The sequence below is a fragment of the Bison bison genome, unplaced genomic scaffold, assembly GCF_000754665.1.
Source record: "Bison bison bison isolate TAMUID 2011002044 unplaced genomic scaffold, Bison_UMD1.0 scf7180017864141, whole genome shotgun sequence".
NCBI classification, from domain to species: Eukaryota; Metazoa; Chordata; class Mammalia; order Artiodactyla; family Bovidae; genus Bison; species Bison bison.
In genome coordinates, this window is record NW_011494713.1 from 599,192 (window position 1) to 608,662 (window position 9,471).

General features: G+C 40.9%; 1 pseudogene; it reads right to left on the minus strand.

Moving 5' to 3' along the window:
• Positions 1–8,477: 8,477 nt before the first annotated feature.
• Positions 8,478–9,248, minus strand: LOC104988661 (annotated as a pseudogene).
• Between the last annotated feature and the right edge of the window lie 223 nt (positions 9,249–9,471).

Genomic DNA, 9,471 nt, shown 5'->3' on the forward strand with positions numbered 1-9,471 from the left:
ATAAGAGACTGAAAACAGCTAAAGCAATTTTGAGCGAGAACAAAGCTGGAAGCATCATGCTCCTGGTTTGAAACTATATTACACAGCTGGTACTGGCATAAAAACAAACACATTGACCAGTGGAACAGAATAGAGAACCCCAAAATAAACTTATGCATTTATGGTTAACTCATTTTCAACAAGGGCTTCCCTGGTGGCTCAAAGAATACTTCCCAAAGTATTACAGTTTGGATGAGAAGCAGTACGGAATCCACCTGCCGATGCAGGAGATGCAGATTTGATCCCTGGGTTAGGAAGATCCTCTGCAGAAGGAAAGGGCAATCCACTCCAGTATTCTTGCTTGGGAAATCCTGTGGACACAGAAGCCTGGCACTGGCAGGCTATAGTCCATGTGGTCACAGAGAGTTGGACATGACTGAAATGGCTGAACACAAGTATCAGCAAGAAGTTCTCAGATTTGATCCAAAAAAGGAAAACTGATAAATTACACACCATCAAAATTTAAGACTTCCATTCTGTGAGAGATCCTGGTAAAATGAAGCAAACACACTGGCAAAAAACAATTTCAAGCCACAAATCTAACAAAAGAATACTATTTAGAATATATACGGAATCCTCAAAATTCAACAGTACAAAAAGCAAACAATACAAAAAAGCACGGACAAAAGACGTAGAGAGACGTCTTTCTTTCACTGAAGAACATATACAGATGGTAAACAAGTATTTGAAAAGTGTTCAGCATCATTACTCACTAGGGAAATGAAAATAAAAACTATGATGAGAAATCACCACATACCTAAGAGAATCACATATCTAAGAGATGGTTAAAATAAAAAATGTGACACCAAATGCTGTTGAAGATACAGAGAAAAGATTACTTGTGTATTTCTGGTGGGAAAGAAAGATGGCACAGTCACTCCGGGAAACTGGCAGATTCTTAAAATGCAACTAGCTTTCAATTTAGCAATTAACCTTCAATTTAGCATTTGCACTCCAGGACACTGGGGCTTCCCCCATGGCTCAGATGGTAAAGAATCTGCCTGCAATGCAAGAGATCAGGGTTCAGTCCCTGGGTTGGGGAGACCCCTGTAGAAGGAAATGACAAACCACTTCAGTATTCTTACCCAGAAAATTCCATGGACAGAAGAGCCTGGTGGGCTACATTCCATGGGGTTGCAAAGAGTTGGACACAACTGAGCAATTAATGCTTTCACTTTCTCCTGGGTATTTATTCCAGAGAAATGAAAATTTATGTTTGCACATAATCCTGTACATAAATATTTATAGTTGTTTATCCATAATGGTTGGAAAATGGAAACAATCCAGATGTCCTTCAAGGGGTGAACAGTTAAACTGTGATACATCTGTACTGAAGAATACAACTCAACATTAAAAAGGAATGAACTATTGATACATGCAACAATCTGGACAAAACTCCAAAGAATTGTGCTAAAAAGAAGCCAAAATAGTTAGGTACCATCTGGCTCCATTTATATAACATTCTTGAAATGACAACATTATAGAACTGGAGCACAAAGTAGTGGTTGCTTGGGGTTGGGAATTCGATGAGGGCTGGAGAGAAGTGACTGTGACTTTCAAAGTGCAACACAATGGTGGAACTCTTGTATCTTGATGGCATCAATGTCAATATCCTAGTTGGAATATTGCACTGACATCTGCAAGATGATCCCATTAGGGTAAAGGATGCATGAGATCTCTATATTTTCCTACAACTGTATGTGAATCTGCTAAGTCACTTCCGTCGTGTCCAACTCTGTGCGACTCCATAGGCGGCAGCCCACCAGGCTTCCCAACTCTGGGATTCTCCAGGCAAGAACACTGGAGTGGGTTGCCATTTCCTTCTCCAATGCATGAAATTGAAAAGTGAAAGTGAAGTCGCTCAGTCCTGTCCAACCCTCAGCAACCCCATGGACTGCAGCCTTCCAGGCTCCTCCATCCATGGGATTTTCCAGGCAAGAGTACTGGAGTAGGGTGCCATTACCAGTTATCTAAAAGAAAAAATTCACTAAAACACATGCAACAGACATCTTCTCTGCCCCTTAAAACGTTACCTTCAGAAAATTTCCCGGCAACCCAAGATGAAAGTGAAAGAGGAGAGTGAAAAAGTTGACTTATAGCTCAACATTCAGAAAACGAAGATCATGGCATCTGGTCCCATCACTTCATGGGAAATAGATGGGGAAACAGTGGAAACAGTGTCAGACTTTATTTTTTTGGGCTCCAAAATCACTGCTGATGGTGACTGCAGCCATGAAATTAAAAGGTGCATACTCCTTGGAAGGAAAGTTATGACCAACCTAGATAGCATATTCAAAAGCAGAGACATTAACTTTGCCAACAAAGGTCTGTCTAGTCAAGGCTATGGTTTTTCCAGTGGTCATGTATGGATGTGAGAGTTGGACTGTGAAGAAAGCTGAGCACCAAAGAATTGATGCTTTTGAACTGTGGTGTTAGAGAAGACTGTTAAGAGTCCCTTGGACTGCAAGGAGATCCAACCAGTTCATTCTAAAGGAGATCAGTCCTGGGTGTTCTTTGGAAGGAATGATGCTAAAGCTGAAACTCCAGTACTTTGGCCACGTCATGCAAAGAGTGGACTCATTGGAAAAGACTCTGATGCTGGGAGGGTTGGGGGCAGGAGGAGAAGGGGGTGACAGAGGATGAGATGGCTGGATGGCATCACCGACTCAATGAATGTGAGTCTGAGTGAACTCCGGGAGTTGGTGATGACAGGGAGGCCGGGTGTGGTGCAATTCATGGGGTTGCATAGAGTCGGACATGACTAAGCGACTGAAATGAAATGAACTGAACTAAACTGCTATTCCAAGATATCAAAGCCAGTAAGAACTTACAAGTTGACATTAAATCACTTAAATTACTGTTAATATTAAGAACCTATCAAGACTTCTGTGGGGGTCCAGTGGTTAATAATTCACCTGCCAATGCAGGGACATGGGTTTGCTCCCTGATCTGGGACTATTTCACGTGCCTGGGAGCTACTGAACCCAAGTGCTACAGCTACTAAAGCCCATGTACTCTAGAGCCAGTGCTCAGCAACGAAAGAGTACCCCCCACTGGAGAGATCCTGTGTGCCTCAATGAAGACCCAGCAAGGTCAAATAAATAAATAAACAAACAAGTAAAATTAAAAAAAAATATTAAGAACATATCAGAAAAATTAAACACCTTAAAACATCCCTTAGATAGTGTAAACAGAAAACGTCTGTAGGTCCATATAACTCAGTAGTGTTGAAAATTTACCAGAGTCAATTGTATAACAATGGCTTTAAAAATTCAATTTAACTGAATCCATGTTTCCTTTTATATAGTACTTTTGAATAATGGTGTAAGAATAAATGTAATAAATTTAGGAAGCTACAGTTTTAGCCTTTTACCAAAAATAAATTCAAACTTTACATAAACTACAATGTCATGTTTGCATTGAATTTTTGGTCTGTGATAAAAATCAGGGAGAATATGTCTATCTGTTCTTTTACTCAAATTCATAAAAATAAATTTTGTTTTGGATTTTTCAGTATTAAAAGATGTAAGTAAGTTTCACTAGTGCTTAAAACAAACTTCTTCAAGTTAATTTTATGGTGTAGTATTAAAGCCTTTTGTTGTTGTTCAGATGCTAAGTTGCATGTGACTCTTTGTGGTCCCATGGACTGGAGCCTGCCAGCCTCCTCTGTCCATGGGATTTCCCAGGCAAGAACACTGGAGTGGGTTGCCATTTCCTTCTCCAGGGGATCTTCCCAACCCCAAAATCAACCCCGCCCCCTGTATCCTGCATTGGCAGGTGGATTCTCTACCGCTGAGCCACCAGGGAAGTCCCGTTAGAACTGTTCAAATTATAGTAAAAGATCCTAGTAGAAGGAAAAGTTCCTTGAATAATTTTTACATCTATTGATTGTCTGTCTGATGCCAAGGGTGCCAACTTGTATCTTTTTGATCCTAATCTTATAATTTTGTAGCAGGGTTTCTGCTGCTGCTGCTGCTGCTAAGTTGCTTCAGTCGTGTCTGACTCTGTGTGACCTCATAGACGGCAGCCCACAAGGCTCTCCCTTCCCTGGGATTCTCCAGGCAAGAACACTGGAGTGGGTTGCCATTTCCTTCTCCAATGCATGAAAGTGAAAAGCGAAAGTGAAGTCGCTCAGTAGTGTCCGACTCTTAGTGACCCCATGGACTGCAGTCTACCAGGCTCCTCCATCCATGGGATTTTCCAGGCAAGAGTACTGGAGTGGGGTGTACTCTTGTACTCCGAGCAGGGTTTCTGTGGAATACTTTATATACCAAAGTTACATTTTTATTTGGTAAAGATAATATATACCTTTAAGCTTAGATTTCATAATTCAGTTGAGTAACTGATTGTCACTTGGAAAAGAAAAGGAATTTTTTCCAAGTAGAAAATAATTATAAAATTTAGATCTCTGAAGCCTTATCTCTTTAATCCATTTCAAAGTATTTGTGCAGGTGATAATATATAATTTACTGATTGATTGCTTCATGAAGTCCACACTTTTATTTCTGTCATCCTGAACAGTTTTTCTCAAAGTTATGCTCATAAAAAGTATAAATATTTTGGCTTCATTTGTTTTATTTACTTCTTTTTTTCTGGGAGTCTTTGACACCTCTTATTTTAGATTTGTATTGTACCTGGTAGTGTCTAGAACCAATCAAAATAAGAGTTCTACTGAATTTGAGACTACACAACTTTATTTGCTAATTCCCTGTGAAGATGGGCCATCCTATCTTATTCAAAGGCAACTTTCAAGGGAAACACATTTCCTGCACCAACAGTGTGGCGTAGCCATTCCAATCCTAAATGAACAGGCTCCTTGCCCAGATATGGAAAAACATTTACAAAGCAGAAGCATCCTATCAAAATCTGACTTTAAAGGTGGCCTTCCTTTGAGGCCAGGAGTCTTCATCCCTATACTTGGGAGAATGTTCCTTAAGAGGGGATTTAGCAAGGGTGATATTTAAAATGTTCGACTGTGTAAATGGCAGATGCCTGAACATTCAGGTAGGTGTCAAGCTGGCATAAAATAGCCACATGTCAGAGCTGGATCCTTGTCCAGGACAGGTCTCTGACTCAGGGAATTCTTAAATGAACAGTTTATAATAGAACTTATTTCTCTCTAATTCATTATGAATTTAGAAAATGAATGTGTCCAATTAGAAAATAAATTAGACTAGTTCCACCCATTAGTGAGAGCAGTAGTAGTGAAAATCACTCAGTCATGCCCAACTCTTTGCGACCCCATGGACTGTAGCCCGCCAGGCTCCTCTGTCCATGGGATTCTCCAGGCAAGAATGCTGGAGTGGGTTGCCATTTCCTTCTCCAAGGGATCTTCCAGACCCAGGAATCAAACCAGGTCTCCTGCATCGCAGGCAGGTTCTTTACCGACTGAGCTATGAGGGAAGCCCCAGGTCCTAATGTGAAGATTTCAAAGCCCCACAGCAAAGCCTTAGAACTAGCACTCAAAGCTTTTTCCCTCTCAGCTTGACTTGGCTCGTTATTATATTTCTGTGAGCTTGATCTAGTTCTTCTAAGGGAAAGAAATAGAGTAGTCCTGGACCAACTTCAGGTTGCTTGGGTACAGTTTAGAAAGGAAAAGTCTTTGTGCCTGTGCACCATTTTACATGAAGTTCAAATTTTAAAGCATAAGAGCCAGCATTTACACAACTGTTCTGAGCTTCCCCAAAATTGGATTTTCACTCTGGTGTTCATCCTCCAGGTGGCAGCAATCCCTCTTACCAGAAAGTGGCAATCTTGGTAGCTCTAGTTTTGCATCTGCCTGTGCCAATGCAGGAGACATAAGAGCTGTGGGTCCAATCCCTGGGTGAATATCACCTGGAGGAGGGCACAGCAACCCACTTCAATCTTCTTGCCTGGAGAATCCTGTGGACAGAGAAGCCTGGCGGGCTACAGTCCATAGGGTTGCAGAGTCAGACACGACTGAAGTGACTGAGCACACATGCACATGTGTCTCTCCATAATACACATCTCTATTCCAACAGTGTTCTTGCCTGGAGAATCCCAGGGACCAGGGAGCCTGATAGGCTGCCGTCTGTGGAGTTGCACAGAGTTGGACACGACTGAAGCGACTTAGCTGTAACTGTTCCAATAGTGAAAGCAAACTTAGTGTCCCGGACTCAAATCTGCAAAGTGAAAGGCTCATGTAAATCCTAATCTGAGTAACTTTCAAACCTAGAATATAGTCTCCCACATCACTGTAATTGTGTGTAGTTGTCTGACCTGATGTAGCCAGAAAGTGTTAGTCTCTCAGTCTTCTCCGACCCTTCATGACCCCATGGACTGTAGCCTACCAGGTTCCTCTGTCCGTGGGATTTTCCAGGCAAGAACACTGGAGTGGGTTGCCACTTCCTTCTCCAAGGGATCATCCCGACCCAGGGATTGAACCCACGTCTCCTGCATTGTCAGGTGGGTTCTTTACTGTCTGAGCCACCAGGGGTCTTCTGATGTAGCTGGCTGCTGCTGCTGCTGCTAAGTCGCTTCAGTCGTGTCCGACTCTGTGCAACCCCAGAAATGGCAGCCCACCAGACTCCCCTGTCCCTGGGATTCTCCAGGCAAGAACATTGGAGTGGGTTGCCATTTCCTTCTCCAATGCATGAATGTGAAAAGTGAAAGTGAAGTCACTCAGCCGTGTCCGATTCTTAGCGACCCCATGGTCTGCAGCCCACCAGGCTCCTCCGTCTATGGGATTGTCCAGGCAAGAGTACTGGAATCGGGTGCCATGGCCTGCTGGAACTCTAGCTATTCACAGAAAATTGATTTCCCCTCCCAAATGGCAGTGGTTAAACTACATTTCCCAGTGTGCCTCAGGGTAGATGTGATTATTGTGACTGAATTTAGCTGATGGCTTATGAGTGGAAGTACCTTTATAGAAATAAGTGTAAATCTTCTGCCCCTTGTCCCACTTCCACAGTCTGGTTACAGTGAGCCCCTAAGAGCCACAAAGATGGAAAGAGTCTGGGTTCCTGAGTTACCTCCTGGAGAACAAACATCAGAGTTGCAATAACCAGGACTATTACACAAGTGAGGAGTCTAATTCTATTGCACTTGAACCATTGTACCTCCTGGGGTTTCTTTGTTACAGCACTTTTGCTTACTCTAAGACCATACTCTGAAGATAATGTTAAAATGGACATTTCTTTTTTATTTTTCTGATTTTTTTCCTTTATTTTATCATAGTTGAAAAATGAAATCACTTAACATGAATACTTGATACATAATTTCCTTAGAACTTCTCTATGGTGAAACAAAACTGTACATATTTAAAGAGTGTATATAATATTAACACTCATGACAATTTCAAACCAACAAGCATCGATATAGCTTCAAATTACTATTAGTTGTGGCTATATATGGAAAAAAGACACAAAGCTTATTATGGCCCAGCATGCCAGAAAGACTTAATCTTACATTGTCACAGAGCTCAAACATGGCTCTGTGTAGACATGTAGAATGTGAAGACACTGTAAACTGCCATCTACTTCTTCTAAGTCTCTTAAAACAAAGGTTGGAAAAATACTCAGTATCTCGAATACCGTAACTAACAAAAATATCTCCATTAACTACTTTTTGCCCAGAGTGATTAAGGACAAAAAAATAGGAATTCTTGTAGCTTTATTACCTGATAAACTGCTAATAAGCCTCCATTAGAAGTTCTTTAGACATTATACCAGAGAAGGCAATGGCAACCCACTCCAGTACTCTTGCCTGGAAAATCCCATGGATGGAGGAGCCTGCTAGGCTACAGTCTATGGGGTTGCGAAGATTTGGACACGACTGAGCGACTTCACTTTCACTTTTTACTTTCATGCACTGGAGAAGAAAATGGCAACCCACTCCAATGTTCTTGCCTGGAGAATCCCAGGACAGAAGCCCGGGGGCTGCCGTCTATGGGGTCGCACAGAGTCGGACACAACTGATGTGACTTAGCAGCAGCAGCAGACGTTACACCAAGTTGTCTTGGTCTTCTGATCATATATATATTCACATATATATATATGCATTTTTTCAAGTAAAGAAATGTTTAACAGGCGTAAACTATTTATTGAATATTTCCCACCAAATATTGTTAAATACATTATCTTGCAGCATATCACTTTCAGGTTAAAATGTCAGAAACAAATACCAATATTTACAATTCTTTTAAAGAACGTTATATAATGACACACTAAGGCATAAATTCTTTTGGCTTATAATTCTTAAAAGAATGATAATAGCAAAAGTGATGCAAAATCTTCAGTGTGAGATTATGATTAAGCTACATTTTACAAAAATGTGGTGTAAGATGGCAATAATCCCATTCAACATCCTGGGTTATTAGATCCCTTCAGGAGGGACTGATAATTTATACAGTCAAACTTTAAAATTTACAGATAAAGGCAGTCCAATGATGCCACTGAGAAGTATGTCTCTTAACATATACAACTCTCAGGCCACAGTTTTGAAGGTCTGAAGTATCAAGTTGGTTTGATGATTTAGTCTGTTGGCACTTATGAAAACATTTATTGCCTTGCCATCTTTAAAATAAGTTTTCAGAGTATAACTGAAACTTTTGGAGTACTTTACGAATTCTTTCTTTTGGTGTTCAAGTGCCCTGCGGTTCTGGTATTGATATTTCTTGAAGACATTGTTTACTGTATCAAGAAGTTCTTTTACTGCACTAGCTATATCCTTGATTGTCTGCAGAAACCTCACTCTGTCGTTGATCTCATCTGGAATCTTACTGAGAATTTGTTTAAGTCCTTGTGCCTTTTCGTTTAGGTCCTGAAATTCTGGCTTTGATCGTTCAATCATATACTCTTCTACATCACCAGCTGTCATTTGAAGAAGGGATTCTGTGAAGTTGACTTCTACACTTTTTTCCCTCTAAAATTCTCATAATTATATCTTGTGTGAGTCCTAGATTTTCTTTTTCAGCCTTAATGAAAGCTGCTCTCAATGTCTGAGCTGCAGACAGATTTACTCGTTCTAGCTCATTAAACACAGGATACATGACTGCATAGAGGGGCAGAGAAACCATAGAAGTGGTCTCAGCTTCATTCTTCATCTCTTCCATTGTCATCCTCATTCAAAAGCCAACTACAGTAGAAAAAGCAGTGCTAAAATGCAGAGGAATCTTCATTCACAGCAGTCTTTCTTCTCTTTTTTGCGATAAAAGAATAAAGCACAAAACATATACTGACCGGTTACTGAGGTACTGACTTCACTTGCCACCTTTGAAGCCCTCTTCAACTCCCTGATCAATTCACTCTGGTGATGCCGGACAGACCCTAGAGGAACCCTAAAATTGACATTTCTGAATTTTTTTCTGAATGTATAAGTGGGAGATGGTGGTGAAGGATAGAGAAACCTGGTGTGCTGCAGTCCATGGGGTCTAAGTAATCAAATAACAGCATATAAGGGTAATCAACACGG